The sequence below is a fragment of the Oncorhynchus masou genome, chromosome 23 (genome assembly GCF_036934945.1).
Source record: "Oncorhynchus masou masou isolate Uvic2021 chromosome 23, UVic_Omas_1.1, whole genome shotgun sequence".
In the NCBI taxonomy this organism is placed as follows: Eukaryota; Metazoa; Chordata; class Actinopteri; order Salmoniformes; family Salmonidae; genus Oncorhynchus; species Oncorhynchus masou.
In genome coordinates this window covers 47,890,749-47,918,015 of record NC_088234.1, presented here as the reverse complement: position 1 = coordinate 47,918,015, position 27,267 = coordinate 47,890,749, and the positions used below count along the sequence as shown (strand labels likewise).

General features: G+C 42.4%; 1 long non-coding RNA gene across 1 annotated transcript in view; it reads left to right on the top strand.

Moving 5' to 3' along the window:
- The first annotated feature begins 502 nt into the window (after nucleotides 1-502).
- Nucleotides 503-27,267, top strand: part of LOC135510960 (uncharacterized) — a 48,938-nt gene continuing 22,173 nt past the window's right edge. The window contains exons 1-2 of the long non-coding RNA XR_010451192.1: nucleotides 503-1,283; nucleotides 5,753-5,822. This is a non-coding gene — a long non-coding RNA (uncharacterized LOC135510960). The remainder of the gene's footprint in view (nucleotides 1,284-5,752; nucleotides 5,823-27,267) is intronic.

The following is a 27,267-nucleotide window of genomic DNA, read 5'->3' as shown; positions in this document are numbered from 1 at the left end:
ACAGTGAAAGTCACTGAGCTCTTCAGTAAGGCCAATCTACTGCCAATGTTTGTCTATGGAGATTGCATGGCTGTGTGCTCGATTCTATACACCTGTCAGTAACTTGATTTAAATGGGTGTCCACATAGTTTTGTATATATAGTGTATAAGGAAGTGTTTCAGGTAGGGCCTTATTGTTACTTTAATGTGTGAAGAAACATGACAGTTGGAACACACCTGAGAAGGAGAATACCTTTGAACAGTGACTGGGTTGCAGGTTGGTGTTGGAATTCCCCTTCATTTTAATCAAACATAGGGCTCGGCATAGGCCAACAAAATCCGTAGGCAATTCGATTAACCATATAGGCCTATTTAAGAGAGTCTACAGCGTGCACTTCGGTGAGCAAGGGGTTAGCGTGTTCCCTTCGCAGCTAGACTGTGCAGACCTAAAAATATCCTCCGCTAGTGCTGGATCAACTGGGGCAGCAACACCGACGTGAATCCCGCCCCGACATTTAGCCTAAATCAACTAATAGGAGGAGCATGTAGGCAACTAACTCTACAGTGGCGCAAAAGGCCCACGATAACCACTTTAGAGCAGAGGCGAGTGAGTGGGTCGGGTTTCAGCTGTTCAGAGAGCGCTCTGGTGATCTTGCAGAGATAGACGGCTAGATAGACTGTCGTCTGGGACACTGCAGGACCGCTTTGAAGATCTCGTCAAATGGCAACGCTGAACCACAAGGCAAATGAATAAAGCTCCCTTTCAAATCGGACATGACTGATTGATTGATCCAAATCTACAGAATGCCTCATAATACGTTGATATAGACACTCATCTGAATATAGTAAGGTGGTTGGAGAAGAGGACAGCTGCAACTTGCCCAAGGCAACTCCCCTGTCAAAAGTTAGGTCGTAAGGATATATATCCCTTACAATTCGCTTTTCACCTTTCTCCCGATGAATGTTGGAATTTCGTTGTGGATAAAAATCTAATAAACACAACAAACATGGAAGAAGATCAAAAGTGGGGAGTTGCTGGTAGAAGTGTAGGCAGGACTTGCAGTGAGCACCCTTGCAAAAAACGCTTTTGGAGGAATTGGAAAGATTTGTCAGGTATAACTGTCGGCATCGTATTCTCTGTATTGTCTCTTGGATTTTGCATTCTCGTTTACCTGAGAACCTCGGAGCTTCAGTCCAGGATCCTAAACTTGGAAAAACAGAGAGATACTCAGGTCTCCGCGTGGATCTCACTCGAGCAGGTGGAACCAGTTATCTTTGGCCGAATAGATCAGATTCTGGAAGAGGTAAGGGTTATGGCCAAATTATTCCACATTAAACATGTACTTATCCATATTCTTACTTTTGTAGGCTTACTTACTGTAGCATTGTTCAAATGATTAGGCTATAGGTTATGAAAATATGTTTCACACATGTGGGGAAACATTTTAAATTACTATTTATTCATTCCTTTGGTCATGCTACTGAAAATATTGATGAGCCTACTTTCTAAAAATCATATTGTGTATTTTGTTTACATATCTTATTTTAAAGGGCATGAATAGGATGTGTAGCCTACCCCGCATATCGATGTCTCTCACTCATTCCATAAGTGGTTGAAGCCGCGGCAGTTCCGATTGGTATTAGACCAGCTGCTCATGTTAACATGCACGAGAATATAATGTCCAAAGTACAAATAAGTTTGTTTATAATACTTTTTAGCAAGAAAGATATTAATTTGCGGATACATACATTTAATATTGCATTTAATCACATGCACTCTCATTGGCTACCTCTAGATTCCGATGGAAAGCACATGCATGGAAAAGCGCGTCACATCCATAGCACGCTGGCTTTAGTTCAAAGTCTAGTTTATCCCTAAATTGAAACCGAATGGGAGGAGAATTTTCGTACGTCTTTGGGACATCACCATAGTTTAGATAACAGGACTGTGAATGACTCTGGGATCCCATCTGTTGTTTTAAAATCTGCTTTTCAACGCGCCCTTGCGCTGGCCTTTAATTAACCACTTCCACAGCTATACCAACAACCTCTTATCTTGTGATTGAAGTCCCGCAGTGCCCCTGTTTTCCCTTCCCTTGTTTACTTTAGCCTACCTTTGTTATGTTCCCCTCCACTTTTACTCGGGACATCATTGTAAATGCACTTATTGTAGAGACTGCAGTGCACCTCAAAGGGGTGCATAAAGAAGACTCTTTTTACCCACTGCAATCACGGTCACCACACTCTATTTTTAGGATACAAATGTATGTGTTCCTATGGAAAATGAACAACACAGATTGTATCCTTGAAATCCAAGATTAATAAGAGCGAAACCTCTCACGGTGCGTTAGAAAAGAGAGCCTACAGTGAAAGTGAATATCAGCTTTTGGAATTTGCCGACTTGACATTGTGCATGTCACAAATACCCAATGATCTTATTGGTTTGATACATTGCTTATCATTCTTGTAGTTAGTGAATATCTGCTATGTAGCAATGAGCTGGTGGGGCCCATAATCATAACCATAATCTTCCTCCAGTCTCGCTGTTTAGATCTGTTTATATAAATTCACATTATTAATGTGACGGAACAGCAGATGTGACCGCTTTTTGCTGACAGCTTTTGCCTGTTTCACACAACACATTCCAGAGCCTCCAACAGTTAAAAAATAAATAATCTAGTACACGTTGAAATCCTCTCTGGAAAATGTAGCTGCACAGGCCTAAATTATTACTCACTATTCACATTCAGATTTTTGAGGTAATATTGCATACATTATTGGATAATGTACGTGGTTCATGTTTTTGTATTCTAATTTTTGTTGCTCAAATATTATACATATTTCCTGCTCTGTATCTCTGTATTGCTCTGAAAAAGCACAGCTGTATGGTAAAAATGACTTGTGAGCTTCCTTTCTATGCAGTTTAAGCCACTCCTGTAGAAATATAACATTTATTCCACTGATTGAAACACAAATCAAGAGTCTTGAGAGACACTCATTCCAAAAATGCTCTGACACCCCCTGAACACATCACCCTAAACCTGGCCTGTTCAACATTAAAATTGACCACAAAGTGTTCTCCGTAGGTTTGACAGAGGCCTAGCGCACATTTCTCCCTCTTCAAGCTCGTGTGAGTTTCAGTCCAGATTCCGAGGTGTAGAAAAGTGAGAAATACGTCTCCCCTTGCCCAGGTTTCCTCGCTCTGGTCCCTGCTGGTCTGTCACCCCACAGTGTGTAAACTAGATGTGGTGTTGAGGTTCTCTGGGCAGCCAGACCATTGCTGAGCACTGAGCACACAGCCACCTGCCATCTCTCTGCATGTAATCTACTGCTGCAGTCCGATAGAGCAGAATGCGACAGCAGAGTAGTGGGGATAAATGCTCCATGCACTAATAAGACAAGGTAATAAAAACAACACACTCTAGGGGACGCCTCTGTGCTTTCTCAGAGTAAAGTTGCATGATAGAGTCAAAGCCATATACTGTAGGGCTGAGGCCGAGACCGGAGCTCAACCTCTCACGGGGATTTAGCAGTAAGAGGGTTCAGGTCTAAGTGAAGGATCAGGGCTGAGACTTCTGCAGAAGTGGATAAGAATGAACTCTCTAACTTTCTGCATTATGGAATCACTTTACAATTCTCTTCTTGTATATCAATATTCTGGATACCAAGCCATTTCCAAACAACCACAGGCCCTAAGGAAAATGTTGTGTATTGTAGATGTGTACTCTTAAGGGAAAAAAGGTGCTATATAGAACCAAAAAGGGTTATTCAGCTGTCCCCATAGGAGAACCCGAACACAGAGGGTTCGACATGGAACCCAAAATAGTTCTACCTGGAACCTAAAAGGGTTCTCGTATGGGGACAGCTGCATAACCCTTTTGGAACCCTTTTTTCTAAGTGTGTATGGTAGAGTTAGGGTCCTTCAGCAAGCAAAGAAGTTCCTTTTACAGCTCATTTAACAATCTACACCTGTGGATCTTTTGGCGTGTCCGTTGGGTCCGTAGGGAGCAGAATTTATAGAGGGCAAACGAGTGTGGAGATTCATCTCTTTATGACACATGGAAACAACGCAAAGATTGTTGATTAGAACAAAATGATCAGTAATGTACTTTATGTCCTGGTGTTAAATGATTTAAGACCATGTGACTGATGATACCAATGTGTTAATGGCACGTCTGTTAGAGAAATCAGTGAGAGTCAAGTGGGGTATAGGTTTCACAGCAGAGCTATGGAGAATACGCCCCAAAGTCCCTCATTCCAGTAACAGAGATGTAGCCACAGGACAGGAGGACAGCGCTCAGTATAGTGCCTCCATAGCAGGGCCCCTGGGCAGCAAAGTCAGAGGGTCTTAATATTAATCTGACTTTGGGATTGTAAAATGTTTTGTCATCCTTTTTAAAATAGAATATTAAAACCAGATCAAAAACTCTGGCGTCGTGTTACCATTAAAGTGGGGAGGCAGAGAGGCGGGGAATGCACCTTCCTCTTTACCCTCTCTTTCTCTCTCCCCTTAACCCAAAAGGAGCGAGAGCCTCAGCTGTCATGTCTGCACCATAACACCTCACCATCCGTCTATCCACATCATGATGCCTGTTATCACTCTCAAGTCAGTCTGCTAGTAAAGAGACCACCCTATTCATTCTTAATCTAAATAAAGATATGCCTGTAAATTTGCTTAATATTGGTCGTTTGAAGTCCTGTAATTACATATTTTTCTTCTCCCAGCAGACTTCTCTATTCATTGAGATTTAAAGTGGCTGTGGTTGTCAACTGTGACCTTTGATGTGGTTTCGGAAGCTTTTAGTGTCACGTGACAGATGAGATTCTGGACCGTCAGCACTACGTATTGTCTTATTTTCTTTCCATTATCCAGGTGGGAGAATTCTTTAGAAATGTTGGTATTTCGTTTATTTAAAGTTTAGCTTGGCATTTCAGAGATCAGTAGAGAAAATGCCTGGAGAACATGTACCTCTCATTGTAGCTGGTCTTTTTTTAAAGAGATCTCCAGCTGAGTCTGAGAGAAAGGCTTGCCAGTATCAACAAAATACATTCCTGGACCCATTCATGATTAATTTAAAGTCGGTTTAGAGAAATATGTCAAAAGCCAGTTGAGATGGATTTCGCATGAGAGTTTTGAATGACGGAGCGCTTTACTTCCAACCCTATGCTATCTGGAGCCAGCCAGCCAGCCAGCCACATTTTAGGAGCATGTCTGGCTGGCTTGACATGACCGTAACCGCGTATTCCCATGCTGACCTGAGTCAGTGATATGTACGGAAGAGCTATAACACATTCATAAATTTTAAGTTGATACCAAGAATGGATTCCCTTTTCCATGGCCAGTTTGCTCCATTCCAGAGTCTCTAGTGCAGTATCTTGGTTAGAGGCCGGATAGGAACATTGAGGTAACATACACAGTACATTTACTGTACCCAATGCTTAGAATTACAGAACACTCATAACTATAACATGTCAACTCCAGCACCTGTTTGAGGCCTCTAAACAGCACACGTGGCATGCCTCTGATAGTAAGTACTATGAATGTCCCTGACTGCTATGCAGTGGGACAGTACTGGAGGTTCTGTGTTAGTTTAGGGTTGAAAAGCAAACTGTGTTTGTTTATCTAATGAGGTCAATTGTCAAACTTTGATACCTTGATTAAAGATGAGAGGGGTCTTTGTCATTTGATAATTAGGTTGATGTGCTTTTGAACTCTGATTCATCACCATCCACAGACTAACATTCTCTTCCGTTTTTTTTCTCCAACGTGCAGAAATTGGCGGCTCGACTTCCTAAAACACGAGAGGCCAGAGAAGCACCCCATAGCTGCGTCTGTCCACCAGGTAAGCCTAAGCCTCTGTCCCGCCAACTCTCATCTCCGATCCCTCACACTTGACTGATTCGAGCACACCTCTACAGCTGTGCTCAGGCATAATCAAGGGTTTTATCCACCGCGACTAATCTGTGCTGTTCAAATCCCGCTTTGGTTTCACCCCTCTGGGCGAGCTCAGTTGCCCTGCTTAAATGGGTCACTACCCTGAATATGTAAGCGTGGGAGGGGCGTTTACATTTGGCAAACCGCTGCTGTAGGGTGGAGAGTTGAGTAGGGATGGTGAGAGTTGAGTAGGGATGGTGAGAGTTGAGTAGGGATGGTGAGAGTTGAGTAGGGATGGTGAGAGTTGAGTAGGGATGGTGAGATCTGAGTAGGGATGGTGAGATCTGAGTAGGGATGGTGAGATCTGAGTAGGGATGGTGAGATCTGAGTAGGGATGGTGAGAGTTGAGTAGGGATGGTGAGATCTGAGTAGGGATGGTGAGATCTGAGTAGGGATGGTGAGAGTTGAGTAGGGATGGTGAGATCTGAGTAGGGATGGTGAGATCTGTGTGGCCTGGTGCCAGTCTGCTTCTGCTCACTTACCAACTTCTTATGGAATTGTAGACAATGACAATGGAGTAGGCAAAAGCACAAACAGATCTGGGTTCAGGCTACCATACAAGGATCTTTAAACATCTCTAATAGCATGTATTTTTTTGTATAATGGTATTGCTGTAGCAACATTTCATTCAACAATTTTCTTTATTCGTGTTATATATTTGATTGTGGTCATTCACTGCACTTAGGTTGTCAATGGGAATAGTGTGCACCACTAATACCACACGTGGACGATGAGATAAGGAGTTTAAATGAGGTTATCTCAGTTGCCTAATAGCACTCTGTGCGCGTAAGGACACTTTTATGATTGATGTTGGATACTGATACCTTGTGTGCATGTTTGTGCATGCTTCTGTTGTTGAACGTGTGTAACTGACAGCCATTAGAGATACGAAGCAAACCGTGCAAACACTAAAAACATCACAGCAAGGTTGGAGGGTGAAAAGACAGACAAGATCAAAGCAAGTAAGGAGGATTTTATTGATGCAGCAGCTATGGCACTGACGCACAATGCAGGATTCATTGTCTGAGTTTTAGGAGGGGCGACAGATGCAAGGATCCAACAGGTTTTACTGGTATATACTATGTGTACACTTGATACTGTACATGCCAAATCTTGCTATCCTTTTGCACGTGCCCTCAGGCTAGCTTCATTATGACGACAGGTGTAGGTGTATTTTGGGCACAGTTGGCAGTGGTTGGCGGCGTAGGCATTTTGTGTCCCGTTGGGTCATGATGCAAGCTGGTGTGACGAGGGCATTCCTTGGCTGCACGACAGGGCACGGCAGCCCACTGATAACTAGCCACATCCGCTACACAACTAACCCTGTAGTTATATTATGGGTGGACTGAACAGAACAGCAATGACTGTCAAGAAAAAGCATTCGTATTTCTTCCTTTGGAAAACTATGCCTCAGAGAGTTGTGCACCTACGGCATATATTCCATTAGTACCAAACATTCTGGAACATCTTAATTGGGATTGTTAACAAACATGAAGCATCGTGTCTGACAAGGAAAACTTGTTGTTACGCGGAGTGGAACAGGGGAACCCAAGAGCACACTCAGAAGAGGAAACTGGGATGAAGTAACCAATGTATTTATTGAAACGCAGGGGGAAGATGAAGTGCCTGTCAGGGTTAGCTTGGGTGGGTTGCAGGGAACCAGGTGCAGAGGCTGAGGCTGGAACAAGAGGGTTTGGAACAGGGTAAGCAGGTCCGGATGGGAATCCAAGGGAGCAGTAGAGTGGGGAATCCAGGACAGAGTAGCAGGATGATGATACGTGGAACTGGAGACAGGGACCAGAGTCAGAGCGGGCAGGAACTGTAGCGGAGAGGAAAACAGCGTGAAGCAAGGAAAACAGGTGCAACAGGATAACAGGATCTAAATAGTAACAAACAGATATAATCGTAGACTGACTGAGCAGAGATTACGATCTGGCAGTGTGGAAGTGGCAGGGCTGAGTATTTGTAGAGGTCTTGATTATGGAACAGGTTGCAGCTGGTGGGGATCTGCTCTGACTCCAGCACACCTCTCGCCGCCCACACACAAAGAGAGGGAGAGAGTACTGGGGGAGTGGCAGCAGGTCAAGGAGACACAGGATGAGCAGTAGAGTGTGTGGCAGGAGCAGATGGAACACTTGTATTGGTAAAGGTTCTTCTGTCACTAAGCCCACCTGCTGTTTCTCTGCTCAAGCCCCCAGGTGTCAGTCATTAAGTAGTAAAGAGTGTGTGTGTGTGTGTGGTGTGTGTGTGTATGTGTGTGTTTGTGAATGAGTGGGCCTATGCGGAACAGGCCTGTGAGAACCAGCGGAGGTGAGAGCGTACACACATTAGTGCTAATTGGTCTTGTCAATAGGATGTCAGGGTCTTAACTGACCGGTAAGTGTCTTCGGAGGTTCCGTGAAAACCAGTTAAGGTGGACGCGCTGTCAGAGCTTCTGAGAGCAACCCTTTCTTTTCAGGTGTGAGAGCCTTTTAACTGGAGCCATCCCAGATGGCTTGTGTTTTATGGCCTGGGCAGACTGTTTGGCAGTTTCTGGTCACTCATTTCAAAAACTGCTGTTAAATGTACATCTGAGGCCTTGTTTCCATTTTTATTTTGGAAGTATTTCAACTTTTTCTCAAAATCTATGTTTTCTAAGTACATTAGGCTAACCATTCCTGAATATACTTAATGTGAAAATGTACTTTTGGTTTGCTGACCTAAGCTGTCAGTGTATGAAGACAACAGTTCCAAACAGTAGCATAGCCAGACATTTGTTGGTGGGTGGGCCTGCAGAGATTTGGCTGCCCCTCCCAAAAATTATAACAAAATAAAGCTAATTAAAGCTTAAATATAGGTGTGTTGACTGTGATAAAGGCACTGGACCATGAGCTGTCTTGTTTAATAAATTAACAAATGAAGTAGGCAGTGGCATGTCTAGTGGTTAGGATTCGGCACTCTCATGGCCCGGGTTCGATTCCCGGTCAGGGAACTAAACTTTGGGGTGGCAGGTAGCCTAGTGGTTAGAGCGTTGGGCCTGTAACCGAAAGGTTGCTAGATCGAATCTCCGAGCTGACAAGGTAAGAATCTGTCTTTCTGCAGTTAACCCCGCTGTTTCTAGGCCGTCATTGTAAATAAGTATTTGTCATTCACTGAATTTCCTAGTTAAATAAAGGTTAAATAAAAAAATGTAGCATACAAGCACCGTGACATATGCCTCAATATGGTCATATTGGAGGTTTGGCTTTCAGTCAGTTATTTTTGGCCACCCATCCCATGAGACTGAATGTCATTGCAGTTCTGCTGGAACCGTGAGGCAAATTCTTTCATATCCAGGATGAAGTGTCAACCACTCCACCCCTCCTGCCACCTGAGTGCAGAAGTCCATAACTTGTGATACATTACGTAGATGGAAGGGACTTCATCGCCTACTGGAGAGTTGAAGACAGAACCTCACCCAGAGAGCTGTGCGTGTCAGGGTGTTACACAGACAAATCCTTAGATTTGGGAAAATAGACCATAATAATGGAAATGTCTAACCAGAACTAGAATGGCAACTGAAGTTGTAATCTACACACAACATAGTTTGATTTGTTAGGTTAAGTGTAGGAAAACAGTCTTTATAAGCACATCAATATGATTTTTTCATCAGAAAATGTTTTGTCTTTGTAACACGAACACATCAATACATTTTTTGTTGTTGATGTATCTACAGTCAAGCTGGACAATGTTTGTGTAATGTCCACATGTAGCCTACACCTATAGGGATATTAGTTATGGGATTTGTCTTCCGGGAAAGACCTAACAGTGGACATAAGGAGAGATGAGACTAGACAAAACTAGCCAGCATATTGTGTTGTCGGACAGCTGAGCTGACTGAGGACCGCAGGCATTCAACTCGCTATAGTTTATCGTTTTCGCACTAACATGTATTTACATGACATGATGAAACGTTGAAAACAAGTTGCAAGCTACTTTAGTAGCAATACGTTGTAGAACGCGTGTCTTATGAAACACATTCCAGACACTGACTCTCGCTGTCTTGCCATAACTCAATTGACAGAGAAATATATGCGAGATAGGATAGCCAGCTGTAGCCATCACCAAGCTATGCTAGCTAGCTGCTGTCAGCTTGGCTAAACACAAGGTCAGCGCCGGCTTTAGCCTACACATGGAACTGAATTAGCTGACTATCTCGACATGGTGAGTCAGTCAGGAGGGGAGAAGTCCTCAACTTGAATGGCAAAGGCACACCCAAGAAACACCCACATCAAACCACACCTCCAAGACCACTCTTGTTTGCCTTCAGTAATGGCAGCTAGCAATTCTTAATGGTCATTGAGGAAAAACAAGGCCAAATCAGGAAGTGCAGTCGCCCTTTAACAATGACAGATGCCCCGGTTCGGTTCATCAGGACAGTGTGGCTGTTGTCCCTTTGCAGCCTGCCACCAGGATTCTGAAGCAATGCATTGTGGGATATGTGTATGTACGGTGCCTTCTGAAAGTATTCATACCCCTTAAATTATTCCACATTTTGTTGTGCTACAGCCTGAATTTAAAAAATACATTTATGGAAAATTAAATACAGAAATATCTAATTCACATTAAGTATACACACCCCTGAGTCAATTATTTGTAGAATTCCCTTTGGCAGCGATTATAGCTGTGAGTATTTCTGGGTAAGTCTCTAAGAGCTTTCCACACCTGGATTGTGCAACATTTGCCCATTATTCTTTTCAAAGTTCTTCAAGCTCTGTCAACATGAAGCAGCCACCACTGTGCTTGAAAATATAGAGTGGTACTCAGTAATGTGTTGTATTGGATTTTCCTCCAAACATCGCACTTTGTATTCAGGACAAAAAGTTAATGCTTTGCCACATCTTTTGCAGTATTGCTTTTATTCCTTGTTGCAACAGGATGCATGTTTTGGGATATGTTTTATTCTGTACAGGCTTCCTTCTTTTCACTCTGCCAATTAGGTTAGTATTGTGGAGTAACAACAATGTTTATCCATCCTCAGTTTTCTCCTATCACGGCTCTGTAACGGTTTTAAAGTCCATTGGCCTTATGGTGAAATCCTTGAGTTGTTTCCTTCCTCTCCGGCAACTGAGTTAGGAAGGACGCCTGTATCTTTGTAGTCGGTATATTTATACACCATTCAAAGTGTAATGAATGACTTCACCATGCTCAAAGGGATATTCAATGTCTGCTACCAATAGGTGCCCTTTGCTAGGCATTGGAAAACCTCCCTGGTCTTTGGTTGAATCGGTGTTTGAAATTCACTGCTCAACTGAGGGACCTTACAATTATCTGTATGTCTGGGGTACAGAGATGAGGTAGCTGTTCAAAAATCATGTTATACACTATTATTGCACACAGAGTGAGTCCATAGAACTTATTATGTGACTTGTTAAGCACATTTTTACTCCTGAACTTATTTAGGCTTGCCACAATAAAGGGGTTGAATACAGATATGTCAGCTTTTCATTTTTAAATCAACTAGTAAAAATGTCTTAAAACATGATTCTACTTTGACATTATGGGGTTTTGTGTGTAGGTCAGTGACAAGAAAAATCTCAATTTAATCCATTTAAAATTCAGGCTGTAGCACAACAAACTGTGGAACAAGTCAAGGGGTGTGAATACTTCCTGAAGACAGTGAAAATATGGCTATACAGTGCTCCCAGTGTCCATCCTGGCCCTGCCAATCAGGGTGGCACACAGTGTCCACATGGCTCCAATTCTTTTGTTTATTTAAGTAGTGGTTGCTATGTTAACTGAATAGGAACGCTTTCGTCCTGAAGAGCTCTCCAATTGTCCCTCAAACGTCAACAGATGTACAGATGTAGTATTTGATTGATTGTGACCTGGTTGTCAGCTTCACTTGACTGAAAGGAAATTATCATTGTAAAGTCTGCATAGTTGTACCTTTGGTGCAAAGGTGGTAAATGATCTATGTACGGTGTGCTGTTGAGTGGAATCTTTTGAACTGTGGTCAGAGTGAGTACTTCACTCGAAGGACACGAGGCATTAATTACGGCTTGACATGTTTGTGAGAAGTTGAGAAAAAAGATCCTCTCGTGGGACATGCTAAACGGAGCTGGGTAGTTAGCATGCTTTAAACATTTCACTTTTCATTTACGCTAAGTATCATGATTATGATATATTTTTATAACAATTTGTGACTCAACTCCTCATTGCCGTTATAACACTGACGACTCTCTAATGTTGTCTAATACCAAGTTCCTGGATATAAAAAGTCAGACATGGCCAATGGCTGAACTGTGCCCATGAATCGTCTGAGTATGTGGAGATGTGTACTGTACATCCCTGAGTGTCTAATAAGCATCACATGCTGCCATAGCGAAACATGGCGAGGGGGTCAGTAAGACCCATGTGTCACCTTCCCATTACCTCATGTTAATGGTCACATATTGACCAATGCCAAATAGAGCGATAGTCGTATTCTTAGCAGCATGGATTAACGTATTTCACAAAGCCCTCGGCTCTGAGACTGTTGTTTTGGTTGGCTGGTCATTCACAAATTGTTATTTGTAATGGCTTGGATGTTTGTGGTGTTTATTCTGGATTTTTGGAAATGTGTTAGCTGAACTATTTCACATAGCTGTGGTGAATTGATTATCACAGTGAAGTCCCCCAGTTGCATAAATATGATTTTATGAATATGAAAATAAAACATTCTCAAATGTATGTAAATGTACAGGTAATTCAAGGAGAAATGCTCATCAGCATAATGCTAATGTGAGATGATCTTGGTAACAGGGACAGCAGGGAGTTTCATGTCACAGTCAGATAAACAGAGAGACAAAGGGAGTGAAGCATTTGTGTTGTTTCATGCGCGGACAATACAGCGTGTGTATGTTAGCCCTCTGATTTATGGGTGTAAAAATGTGTGCGTGAGTATCTATCGGCTCTGCCGTCAACGGTGTTGACATCGATGTCTATGCCGTCAGAGGAGTTGCACATGGCGATCTGGTGACTTTGTGCACGTTTGTAGCAAATTAATAACATTCATGTATACATGTATATCAATATTTCAATCATTATAACTATATTGTGTGTATGTGTGTGTATGTATATATATATGTATATGTGTATATATATGTATATGTATGTATGTATATATATATGTGTGTATATATATATATATATATATATATATATATATATATATATATATATTTTCATTCATTCATGTATTTCATTCATATTTTGTACCGAATGAATACAAGTAAATAATAATCTGTCAAAGTGTAGGAAAATGTCTGTGACAGGGAGATTGATCCAGGCCCTTGTTCCAAAAGTTGACTCCAGAGCTGACTTGAATCAACACATCGGACCTAACGTCTGCAAAAAGAGAAAAGAGAGAGAGCGAGCGAGCCCACCCCTTCCCCTCTTGTCATTTGCATTTCCGCTTCACCAAAGAAGCTAACTCCCTGGATTTAGCTGGTTTGTGGCTTGAAATCACAACAGTGACCAACATTGAGCTCGGAGGGATGGGAGGGTGTATGTAAGGGTAAAGGGGGGGATTCTATCTTTGGAAGAGCATGTCACTGCCACTGGTTGGACAACATCCTGGGACAGGCAGGCCAGAGTGGATCTATCATCTCCACATTGCTTTGGAAAAGAGCAGGGCACAAGGTCTTGTCCCATCCATCTGGGAGGATTAATCCAGGGGAAAAGGGGGATAGCAGGAAGGCGGCAGAGGATAAAGGCCTTTAAAGCCTGCATCCCGAGAGGGGGGAAGCGGGCTTTGACAGTTTACCTGGCCGGGGTCCGAGGGGAATCCATATCCAGAGACAGAAGAGGGTGTAATCAGAACCCCTTGCCACAGGGCTGGCAGCCTGGCATGGTTGGCTTAGCTGACCCCTGCTCTACCCCTTCACCACCCACGCCACCCACAGAGTCCAGGGCAATGAGGGAGCCAGCCAGGCAGGCGCTGCCACCCACTGTCCTTCACACAGCCACTATCTGGCCTGAGGCCGGGCATGAAGACAAACGCACAGAACTGCACGACACACACAGAACTCTCTCCAGGACACCGACAGAGCTCTCTCCAGGACACCGACAGAGCTCTCTCCAGGACACCGCCAGAAATCTCTCCATGACACCGATAGAGCTCTCTCCAACACTACCCCCATGTGATACATTAGCATAGTGCATATTCTTTATTTCCTTGTATTATTTTGTTTATGATATTAAGAGAGTTTATTTGTATTTATATTGTTGTCATTTTAGTTGTTCTTTTTCAGATGTTTAAAGTATGGTTTTTTAAATGCAGATGTTAAATGCACATCCTGTATATCAAAATGTGTCAGCGTTCTGGAAAGACAGTCCATTCCTATTGAGTCTACATTAGCATGCTTGTCCATGAATCTAAATTGGACTTGTTTAGAGGAGGTGAAGGACCACTTGGGGAGATAACGCTATGTACAAACATTGTGATTTTTTTTTATTGCCCAAGGTACAAACACTTGTCAGTGTTGCTCCAGTGCCAGTTTCTCTTCAGGGTAGTGGCGCTCATTGACTAACTGGCATGCTGGGCACTCAGCGCATGCCTATAGCACGCTCGCTGACAGACCAATGCAGCTCCTGTGTGTGTGTGTGTGAGGGAGAGATCAGCAGAACGGGAGACGGAGAGCAGCAGAGAGTGTGTGCAAGAGGGAGAGATCAGCAGAGAGGGTTCAGCAGAACGTGAGAGAGGGAGCAGCAGAGAGATGCAATATGTTTTTTATGTTTTTTTTTCAAACTTGCTTTTTGCCTGTGTAACCTCTGGTGGCAGTGCATTCCACAATGACATGGCTCTATACATAACTGCGCGACTCATTAAATCTGTTTTTGGTTTGGGTACAGTGAAGAAACCCATAGTGGCGCGTCTGGTGGGGTATGTATGTATGTCTGTTTGAAGTGTATGCAAATAGATTATACAAATGGTTAGGCATTTTCAACACAAAAATGTTTCTTAAAAAGACTAAAAGAGAAGTTTTACATTTCTTCTCAACCCTCAACCATGAAAGACTATCAAGAGTAACGGCCCAAGACAACTGCCCTGAGGGATACTGCTCTGTTCCATTTAAGAATACTTTGAGTTCTATTGTATAAGTACCTCTCCAACCATGTGATGGCCATAACAAGTGAGTTTTAGAGTGAGCAAGTGAGAAAGAGAGCAGCAGAAAGAAAGAGAGAGGGAGGGAGAAAGAGCGAGACGCTGGGAGTGAGCACACACATTGCACCTAAATTAACCCGGTGCAGTAAAGCCAGTGAATCCAGAGTCTCTTTAAAAAAAAATTTTTTTTAAACTCTCCCTGTAGATGATAATGTAGTTCAACAAGACCCCTGTTTGCCCTTATAAACAAGAGGTTTCCTCTAATCTTTGCGCTGGGGTGGGGGTGAAGAGGTCGTGAGGTTGGTTATTTAAGGAGTCCCCAAGTTCACCTTGATATCCCTGCTGACAGGAAGAGGGGTTGGCGGATCCACTTTCTTCGCCTGTGATTAGTTTTCAGCGCAGCTGCCAGTGTGTGGCCATACTTGGGGAGGGCTGTCGCCTGCTACAGACAGAGACTAGATGAGGGAGAAAGGTGGACAGAGAGCAGTCAGAGCACAGTGGAGCTAGCTGACCATCTGGTTTCTACATAAGTCTGGTCCTGACCAAAGAGCTTGCTGCCACTCGATCCCTCTACTCCATCTTCAACCGAACAGTCACATCCTAAACTTGTTAGCATCTTGTTTGTAGAACTTTCACAGCCAACCCAATGCTCCAATCAGGTGGAAACGCCTTTATGGCTATTTGCCTTCCTACCAGTTATTTCCGTATTGAATTTGAGGAACGGTTGAGCAAATAGAGAGAGTATGCTCTCTGCAATATCTGAAGATTGTTTTGCTGATATGAATACCAGTGAATCAGACTTTGAATTAGCACTGGTGCTATGTACATATAGGGCTACACTGTGTGTATCCAATTTCACATTGGCTTTTGGTCTGTATGTTGTGTGAGTAGGCTTTAAGAAATGCATGGTCATTCAGCTCGGGTTGGCCACCATGAAGCACCAATTGTGCTGCTACAAATAAAAACATGACAGGAAACACAGAGGTGAAATTTAGATGTAGTACACTGAGCCTCCAGGACAATTCTAGTTGGTTAGGAAAACAGAAATGCACCGTCTTAGCATGGAGAAGTTTAATTCTGGGTAGAAAACCCAATACAGTACAATGCCATTCTGCTGCGATCTGACCCTAGATGATTCATTAAGGAATTTTTTACATGAATGTATCTCTGTATGGTTTGTTTTGTTGGAACGTGCCAAGGGCTGTAGACTGTAAATGTAACTGAGCTTGATACCCAACTCTGCAGTGTGCATATTTTGCATTGACTTTGACAAATAAACAAAGAAATGGAGGTGCCATTAGATATGCAAAAGACCGAGCAGTATACCTAAATAAATCTCCCCTCTCACAGTTTCAATTATCCTTGACCATACAATTTTCAAACTCCTGTCCTGCATTCTCAGAGGAATACTGGAATACCAGGGCTATTTTCCAGTATTCCGGAGAACATTACAGAAGTTTGGCCTATGAACATTCATGCACTTATGCATGTGAAGATCGAAAAATGTAAAACTTAGCAAGAGCAAAGAATTTGATCATTTTCTCTGGATGGAGACCAACCAACACAAACATCTACGCTTCAATTTCAAATTCAGTTATGGGATTTGGAGCGGGTTCAGTAGTTCTCCAGATGGTACAGAAGTTAGGCAGAATTCCCAATACAATGGGACTCCAGTCTGAACAAAGCAGAGATATCCGATAAACGCTCCAACATTACTTCCATTGATTTTGAAGCAGACATCTCAGCCATGTTTGAATGCCAATATCGCAATATAGCTGGCACTGGTCTGAGCTAAACTTATAAAATCTTTTTGGCTCACTGCACGAGTCACTCAAACTACAGTGTGTGTGTGTGTGTGTGTGTGTGTGTGTATCTGAGTTTCTGCTGACACATTGATCACAACCACAAACCTCAGACATTTGCCACAGATTTTTAGTCCCTGTGTGTCAAACTTGTTTCAATGTAACTATTCTAGCAACAGAAAATCTATAAAACGGAAGCCACAGTGGTTAGAGCGTTGGACTAGTAACCGGAAGGTTGCAAGTTCAAATCCCCGAGCTGACCAGGTACAAATCTGTCGTTCTGTCCCTGAACAGGCAGTTAACCCACTGTTCCTAGGCCGTCATTGAAAATAAGAATTTGTTCTTAACTGACTTGCCTAGTTAAATAAAGGTAAAAAATAAATAAAAATGACAATACAGTACTTCTAAAGTCAGGCTCTGCTCGGAAAGGAGTTTTAGGGGACCATATCTCTTCTATTATCTGTATATGCAGAGAATTTCATAACTTCATCATTTTGAGTTATGCATGAAATATAATAGAGCCTGAGAACTGTTTAGAATACAGAAAGCCTGAGAACTGTTTAGAATACAGAAAGGCTGTTGTCTTGGAAAGCTAATCATGTCCTAATTGGCATCACGGCCGGACCCTTTCGGTGTGGTAAGTATCAATGAAAAGTTATTGGTTGTTAAAACAACACTGCGTTTTCAGTCATAATGAGACATATGTGTCAAGTAATTTTACTCTCCCTGTACGATGGAGATTATCCACATTTATCTAGATTTACAGAGTTCTTGCTGCCTGTTGCATTTGACCGTTTTAATGCTTCTGAGAATTTGCTGTGTCATGAATGGAAAATATCAACTAACCACCCCAACAGTGAGCTACTTCAACGTGACATATATATTTTTCAACAATAACAACAAAATATGCCCCTTGTGGCTGTGCAGAGAGGTTGATTATACCTACCTCATTTTTATGAAGATACTTTATGAAGATACTTGATCCAAAACGTGATACCATGTGTAATGTGAGTGTGTGGCCCCAGGCCCTAAGGGGCTCTGTATGTTGGCACCGTTCACAGTGGCCCCTTTGCTCGCTCCAGACATCCTGTGGGTATCAGAGCAGACCACAGCCAGAGTACCACAGGGAGCACGGTCTTATGTTAACAGAGCTGGGACGCCTGCCAACAGCAACATATTTCATTGAAATTTAGGGAAAACTGTATATCCCTATTTCTCTCATCGGCTACGGAGGGCAACGGTAGTTGGAATTGCAGTAGCTCATTTGCTAAAGGTCATGTATTACCTTTAGGAGTTCAGGCATAATTAGGGAGTTGAAAGTTTGGGCAAGAGGGGACACCGTACACTGGCGCCGCTCAGAATGGCTTCCTGCCACCTCCTGCAGATGGATCGCGTGAATTGACGTCTTTAACTCGGACAGCCGATTGGCCAAATGAAAGCGCTTGAGTGTTGATGGTTAATAAGGGCTATTAGGAGCGTGGATGAGTCTTCATCTTGTCTAATGGGGCTGAAGAAGTGGGACATCTGCTTCCCATCACACTCTGATTGGGCGAGGGTCTGGAACCTTGAATAAGGAAAAAAGTCTCTCTAGAACTATCCTCCAATACCTCTGTTTGCCAGTATCCCTTCAGCTGAAACATCAACATCCAATAGGGGGAAGAGGGTGGTTTATTTACCATTTTGACTATGATGGATGTTGCCCTTCTCCTGAGGCCTGGAGAAGTTTCACATAAGACTCTGTTTTACACTCTCTTGTCTGACACGTCTTGGTAATGATGATAGTATAATATACAGGATGATAAGGCTGTGTCAGTGAATTTATTTCAGTGGTTGTTACCGTATTAGGTTCTGTTGACATGTGTAGGCCTATCGTTCATTACCCATTCACCTCAAACCAAAAGTGCTGTGCCTTGAGTTCTGGAAAACCTGTGGAATGTTGAAACACAACTTCTGGAGTACTGGATATAATGTACAGGATATGATGCTAGATCTGGGCCAAAAGTACACTGTTGTCTGTACTGCTTTCCCCTCAAACAAACAAGAGATTTAATGGTTGCTAAGTTGCGCAATGCAGTCAATACGAACAGACTTTGTGTGCTCTCCACATTTCAGCCCATGGAACAGGAGGGCCTCAGAAAGCTAGCAGCACTGGGAGTTCTTTATTTCCATATCCCGAAGAATAAGGCTTTCGGGAGGAGCTTGCTCTTATGTTAGAGGTGGAGCTCTGTGGAAATGTAGCTCTTCAATGAATGTGACGTGACACACTAATACCCTGTGTTGAAAATAGGATTTGAATGATCGACTGCATATTAAAGGGATCCGAATCGGAGTGATCCCTCCAATTTTAGGATTATGTTTCTTTTGACTGACTAATTCCAGTGCCTGGGGCTGCATTTAAGCATACAGGCAAATGGTTTTCGAAATATATAAATGGCTAAAAGTATGGATATTGGTGGTCACATCAGAGAGAGCTATTTACGTTTCTGAAATTTCAGGCGTTTCAAAGTAAGGTAAAATCAATGACAACACAAACATTGGCACAGACACACATACGCGCGCACACACACACACACACACACACACACACACACACACACACACACACACACACACACACACACACACACACACACACACACGATAACATACGCACTACACATACACATGGATTTACTACTGTAGATATGTGGTAGTGGTGGAGTAGGGGCCTGAGGGCACACAGTGTGTTGTGAAATCTGTGAATGTAATGTTTTTAAAATTGTATAGACAATCTTCATTTTGCTGGACCCCAGAAAGAGTAGCTGCTGCTTTGGCAGACTTTTTTTAAAAGTGATATTGCCTGGTAAAAATGTGGCCTTCTTCTTCTCCTTTTAATTGCAGGACTGTAAACTTAGACAAGTTAGGGAAACGATTGTCAATGTTACCTGATTTGACTTGAATGAGTATGACTCACTTACTACAACTCAGTCCCAATCTTTGTGGAGGCCAGTACTGGGGTAGAGAAGGTGACTCATATCTCTCCTATACTGTACCTATATATTCACAGAGTGACACATTGTGTCAGGAATACCAGTGTGAAATAAAGAGTGTCTCTCCTGAGAGTTTTAGTGGCCTGCCTATCACAGTCATGGCAGTGGTCCTCTCAGTGCCTGGGACATAGTAACTAGCTTGCAGGGCCCTGCTACAGGGAGGAGTTAAGTTGCATCACAAACAGACACCAAAGGGCTGCCTCCAGTCCAGGGGAGCGGGATCCATTTCATGCCCAAGAAACTCTTACGGGTTGCTTTGACCTCTGCCCACCCCCAGTTGCCTAAAATGACCCACAACCCTTTGGGAATGTATACTGGAGCCCTGTGAAGGGCAGAGTACAATCACATTCTCATACTCTCTCTCCCTCGAATCATGTCTATCTACGTGTCTACAGTATGCAGTGTATATTACAAAATGTTTGAATCAGACAGATATCAGATAGTGGTTCTGTTTTCTCCCTCCCTTGACCAGCACTCACTCACTCACTCACTCACTCACTCACTCACTCACTCACTCACTCACTCACTCACTCACTCACTCACTCACTCACTCACTCACTCACTCACTCACTCACTCACTCACTCACTCACTCACTCACACAACTCTCCTCATTAATCTACTGTTGGTGTCTTATCCCCTCATAAGAACACTTGAAGAAAATTCACACAGTCTGAAGAAAAGAATATGTCGATAAAATAACTCAAATCTGATCTGGACAACAGTGGATCTGTTGTCTGCAAATTATGATGCTTTTGTATGTGTACCTTATGGATGTTAGTAACTACAAGTACAAAAATATAACTGCAGAATTCAGTCAAGTAGCTTTGTTTTGTTGGTGATCTGAATTGCGTGTGAAGTCGGTACAACTTGTTACTGTGTTCAAGCTGTTTTGTGTAAAGTGTTCACATTTATCTAAATTCAGAAAAATGCTTTGGGTGAACGGTAGCTATCAGTTGGCCTATCCATGGACTTCCGAGAGGCACAATATTAACGTTTCCTCTTTGGAGTCAAGGAGATTGAAGGAAAAGGTCAGGTCTTCATATTTCTCTCGAATTTAGTTTACTCTGGAGGACTGTCACCCTTGTTCTTGACATTCTAGCCTTTTCGGAGTTCCTTATTGCTGAATCAGTGGAAGGAATAGAACATATTTTACATTTCTCCTGCAATCATAATACAAAAGAATGTTGGTTTCATTCTAAGTTACACCTATGAGGTGTCATACTGGATCCAACTGAAGTGCACTTATTGGAGTACTCTCAGTAGAGGTCAGGTATGTGTGACAACTTCAATTCAAATAAATGATTGTAAGTTCATTGGTTTTATTCACAACACTCAATTATCTTCAAAAGGTAAATATCGGAAGGTTCGTATATAAAAAAGACCAAGGAATTCTCCATTTTAATACATCCGTTTCTCATTCAGCTATTATTTTGGTTCCTTAAGGAAACAATCATCTCTCCACCTTCAATGGAAGCTTTGTTGCTGTTTTGACTTGGAAGTAAGTCCAGAGTGCTTTGGATTCCTCTCAGGTCAAAGAATGCTGCTGCTCCCACGAATGAGCTACTTCTCCCCTTTTGTCTTGCAAATACATTAGAGCCTCAAATCTCTGAGGTGAGGAGAAAAATGTGGAATAGCTTTATGTGTTTAACAGGGACACTGGTTGATCCACCACAAGCACATAGCGGGGACCCTGGTTGACTAACAGGGTCAACTGAGAAACGCTATTGCATTGCTGGGATTCCATTGTTACATGAGATACTAGTTACCTCAGAATTCTGCTCAGGCACAATTGGAGACAAAAAGTGTATCCAGGCCTCACATTTTGAGTATAGACTATCATCGTGACTACATTGTCAGGACCTGTTAAGGCCATTCCTAGCGGGGTCTGGGTATCCATCTGTCCATCCATCCGTTTGTCTTGTAGTGCAGATGTAGCCTATCTTTACAGGGCACTCCAACCCTGTTCCTGGAGCGCTACCGTCCTGTAGGGTTTCACTCCAACCCTGTTCCTGGAGCGCTACCGTCCTGTAGGGTTTCACTCCAACCCTGTTCCTGGAGCGCTACCGTCCTGTAGAGTTTCACTCCAACCCTGTTCCTGGAGCGCTACCGTCCTGAAGGGTTTCACTCCAACCCTGTTCCTGGAGCGCTACCGTCCTGTAGGGTTTCACTCCAACCTACAGGCTGGTAGCTATCCAGGAACAGGGTTGGAGGGCCCTGTTATAGAATATGCATAAAATGCATCCTCCAATTGCAACATCTGCCTATGTCCACACATGTTGTCTCAAGAACATGTTCTATTTTTAACACCCTCAAACACCAAGTTAGGTATACCTACTTTTAAAATAGGCCACCATCACTGTCCATCGTGAATGATAATTCTTCACGTTTTACCAGTGAAACTGCATCTGCATGTCAATCATCTGATTGATCTCCATCAGTTTCATGGGAATAGCCTATTCTTTTCGATCTAATTGAATGATTGTTTTGTGAGCAGATGGTGTTCACAAGCTATTAGCCTTTCTTTGTTTAAATCATGTCTCGTGACTCTGAGTTTTAGTGCATGAGAATATTTTGACTATTCAGCTTCAGCTAACCATCCTATAATCTCATTAGAAATGAGGTGTTTTTGGTGTAAAAACTTTTTAGGGCTACTATGCTATGCTATTATATCCTGTTATGTTATGAGAACTAGACATTTATCCATGTTTCTCAAAGGTCAAATTTAGACGTTTATAAGGTTAAGTTTAAGCATTAACTGCAGAATCTTAAGGTTAGGCATTAACTCCGAATGGTTAAGGTAAGGGGTAAGGTTTGGGATAGGCTTAAAACAATACTCTCAAACAACTTTCTATCGCTGGATTCGAACTTGTAACCTTTGGAATCGGAGGCAGATACCCTAGCAACACAGTAGCATAACCGAAACCTACTTGAAGGTAACAGCGCTTACTGTTGCCCCTAGTGGCCAGTTTCCACGCCATCTCCCGACGTCCTCAGGCATTGCTCAGACGTGGATGGACACACGATTGTGAGAAATATTCTATTTGTAATAATAATAAGGGATGAGAAGGACTATTATTCATAGCCAACAGATCTTGATGTGTTTATTTATTGGAGCGCTAAATAAACTTTGATTTGATTAGCTTGAACTCGTGTACAATATACCCTATTTACAGAATACAACTATCGATTCATATAATTTATTTACATGGATTAAGTCATCAAATCAATTGACAATTAGAGAACATAAATTATTAATATGTAGAATGGCAGGAAATTTGTTTAAAACAGACATAAAATCAAGCTTTTGGTGTGGTGTATTAATGCATTGCAAAGAACTATAACTTAAAGGCATTATTACTTCCAACTTGGCCTTTGCGGTGACCACTGGTTTGTGTGTCCTCGGTAGAACAATGTCGCCGTAACAAAGTGGTCACACATTGTTCTGGGTTCCACTGCGCGAGAGGGGGTTGGTGAAGTTTTATGAACATCAAGGCAGACACGGTGAATAAACATTTTCTTTCAACGTTCTGATTGGCCAAAGCTGTCAAGCATAAGCCTCTAACAGGCCTCCGCATTGCACACACAACCTACAGTTCTTCATGATTCTCGCCACCGCCAGGGAGAAGACAGGGACAAAACCACAATTTACCTATCTCTCGGCTGCTGTAGCCTATAGAATGACAAACCAATCCAATATATATTTTTTCATGGAATTTTTGTGGCAATTAAATTAAAATGAATTTAAAATGGATGAGAATACATTTTCTGTGTTTTTTCAAATTGAAAAAAATGGAGGTAGTGCCGCTCTCTCGTGCTCCCCCAGCACTACACACCTGGTCTGCTAATAAACTCAAAAGGGAACTATTTGGAAACAGGACAGGACAGGCTATGTGGCGGAGCTATGGGAAAGCGTAGCGCGGGAGATGAGGGTAGAGGTCAGAAACATAAAGCGAGGTTAATAATTTCCCCAGTCCCTCTCACACACAGCAGAACATATAACGGGGCTCTTATCAATTACAGGGCCAAGAAGCCCTAACCAGGGAAAGGGTTGTTCTGTCAGGGCTGCAGGCCTGTCAACAGAGCTAAGGCTTCCCAGATACCTGCCATCAAACCCACATCAAAAGACGGAGAAAATGCCTGGTTTGACTGTTAAAGGCTCCATGCTCCTTTTTGGGAAATTACATGAAACAATTTGTGAGATCTGGAGGTCATAATTGACTTGGCGATTCCAGAAAAAGCAACTCAATAGTTATGTTGACTGATCTCATATAATTTGTCAATTTCCCAATTCAAAGTAATTGGATAGACATTGGCCTGCTTTTTTAGCATGGCACTAGTAGTTTATAACTGCAATATGTACATTTTGACATCTTGCTACTTATGTTTTTTTTATTGTGTTTGAAACCTCCCCTTGTCACGTTCTGACCTTAGTTCTTTTGTTATGTCTTTGTTTTAGTATGGTCAGGGTGTGCGTTGGGTGTTCTTTTTTCTATGTTGTGGTTTTATGTTTGGCCTGGTATAGTTCTCAATCAGAGGCAGGTGTCGTTCGTTGTCTCTGATTGAGAATCATACTGAGGTAGCCTTTTCCCACCTGTGTGGTGTGGGTGATTATTTTCCTGTTATGTGTATGTCACCTTACAGAACTGTTTTGTTTCGTTCTCCTTTGTTATTTTGTTTAGTGTTCTCTGTTTTAATAAATAATATGATGAACACTTACCACGCTGCGCTTTGGTCCTCACCTCATTCCAACGACGAGCGTTACACCCCTGCTTAGATAAATGGGTATGGAAAGGTGGTCTGAGACTATAATGACAAAGAGACAAATTGACTTCCTAGAGTTTCTTCACACTTACTAGACTTTTTTCAAAAATACCCTCAGCTACACATCCAGTACCTTCAGTATGTATTCAGACCCCTTGAATTTTACCACATTTTGTTGTCACATTTTGTTATGGATTAAATTGAGATTTTTTTGCCACTGGGCTACACACAATACCCCATAATGTCAAAGTGGAATTATGTTTTTCAAAAAATAAAGAAAATGTTTTACAAATTAAAAGCTGTCTTGAGTCAATAAGTATTCAACCTCTTTGTTATGGCAAGTCTACAGTGCATTCGGAAAGTATTCAGACAACTTGACTTTTTCCACATTTTGTTACAGCTTTATTCTAAAATGGATTACATTTTGACACAGTGAAAACAGGTTTTAGATTTTAATGTAAATAAGAAATACCTTTTTATATTAATATTCAGACCCTTTGCTATGAGACTCGAAATTGAGCTCAGGTGCGTCTTGTTTCCATTGATCATCCTTGAGATGTTTCTACAACTTGATTGGAGTCCACCTGTGGTACATTCAATTGATTGGACATGACTTGGAAAGGCATACAACTGTATATATAAGGTCCCACAGTTAACAGTGCATGTCTGAGCAAAAACCAAGCCCCGAGGTTGAAGGCTTTGAGACAGTATTGTGTCAAGGCACATATCTGGGAAAGGGTTCAACATTTTGTGCAGCATTGAAGGTCACCAAGAACACAGAGGCCTCCATCATTCTTAAATGGAAGAAGTTTGGAACCACCAACACTCTTCCTAGAGCTGGCCGCCCAGTCAAACTGAGCAATCGGGGGAGAAGGGCCTTGGTCAGGGAGGTGACCAAGAACCCAATGGGCCATCTGACAGAGCTCCAGAGTTCCTCTGTGGAAATGGGAGAACCTTCCAGAAGGACAACCCTCTCTGCAGCACTCCACCAATCAGGCCTTTAAGGTAGAGTGGCCAGACGGAAGCCACTCCTCAGTAAAAAGCACATGACAGCCCGCTTGGAGTTTACCAAAAGGCACCTAAAGACTCTCGGTTGATGAGAAACAAGATTCTCTGGTCTGATGAAACCAAGATGGAACTCTTTGGTCTGAATGCCAAGCATCATATCTGGAGGAAACCTGGCACCACCTCTACAGTGAAGCATGGTGGTGGCAGCATTATGCTGTGGGGATGTTTTTCAGCGGCAGGGAATCGAAGAGTAGTCAGGATTGAGGCAAAGATGAACAGAGCAACGTACAGAGAGATCCTTGATGAAAAGCGTTCAGGACCTCAGACGGGAAAGAAGGCTCACCTTCCAACAGGACAACGAACCAAAGCACACAGCCAAGACAACGCAGGAGTGACTTCGGGACAAGTCTCTGAATGTCCCTGAGTGGCACAGAATTGAACCAGATCGAACATCTCTGGAGAGGCCTGAAAATAGCTGTGCAGCGACGCTCCCCACCCAACCTGACAAAGCTTGAGAAAATCTGCAGAGAACAACAAGAGAAACTCCCCAAATACAGGTGTGCCAAGCTTGTAGCATCATATCCAAGAAGACTCGAGGCTGTAATTGCTGCCAAAGGTGCTTCAACAAAGTACTGAGTAAAGGTTCTGAATTTGTATGTAAATGAGATATTTCAGTTTTTACCTGCTTTGTCATTATGGGATATTGTCTGTAGATTGATGAGGGGACATTTTTTACAGTCCGTTTTAGAATAAGGCTGTAATGTGGAACACGTCAATGGGTCTGAATACTTTCCGAATACACCGTAAATAAGTTCAGGAGTAGAAATGTGTCTCACATAATAAGTTGCATGGACTCATTCTGTGTGCAATAATAGTGTTTACCATGACTACCTCATCTCTGTACCCCACACACACACAATTATCTGTAAGGTCCCTCAGTCGAGCGGTGAATTTAAAACAGATTCCACCACAGTGCCTCTATTGATAGATGGGTGAAATGAAAAAAGCAGACATTTTAATATCCCTTTGCACATGGTGAAGTTATTACAAACACTTTGGATGTTGTAACAATATACCCAGTACAAAGATACAGGCGTCCTTCCTAAATCAGTTGCCAGAGAGGAAGAAATTGTGACTTTAAGGCCAATGGTGACTTTAAAACAGTTACAGAGTTTAATGGAGAGCTGAGAATGGATCAACAACATTGTAGTTGCAATACTAACCTAATTGACAGAAAAGAAGGAAGCTTGTACAGAATACAAATATTCCAAAACATGCATCCTGTTTGCAACAAGGCACTAAAGTAACACTTCGAAAAATGTGGCAAAGCAATTCACATTTCATCCTGAATACAAAGTGTTATGTTTGGGGCAAATCCAACACAATTACTGAGTACAACTCTCCATATTTTCAAGCATAGTGGGTTTGTTTTTAATAGTTAAAGGATAAAAAAGAAACTGAATGGAGGTTATACTTTTGAATCATCTGTCCATGGAACATTCTTCCAAGAGTCTTGATGATCATCCAGGTGCTTCCAGGTGCGTTTTGGCAAACTTGAGTGAACTTTATGGATGAGTCCCAATATGTCTAAAATAAGGGAAAAAACAGGGTGTTTTCTGCATGCAGTATATCAACGGATGAGCCAG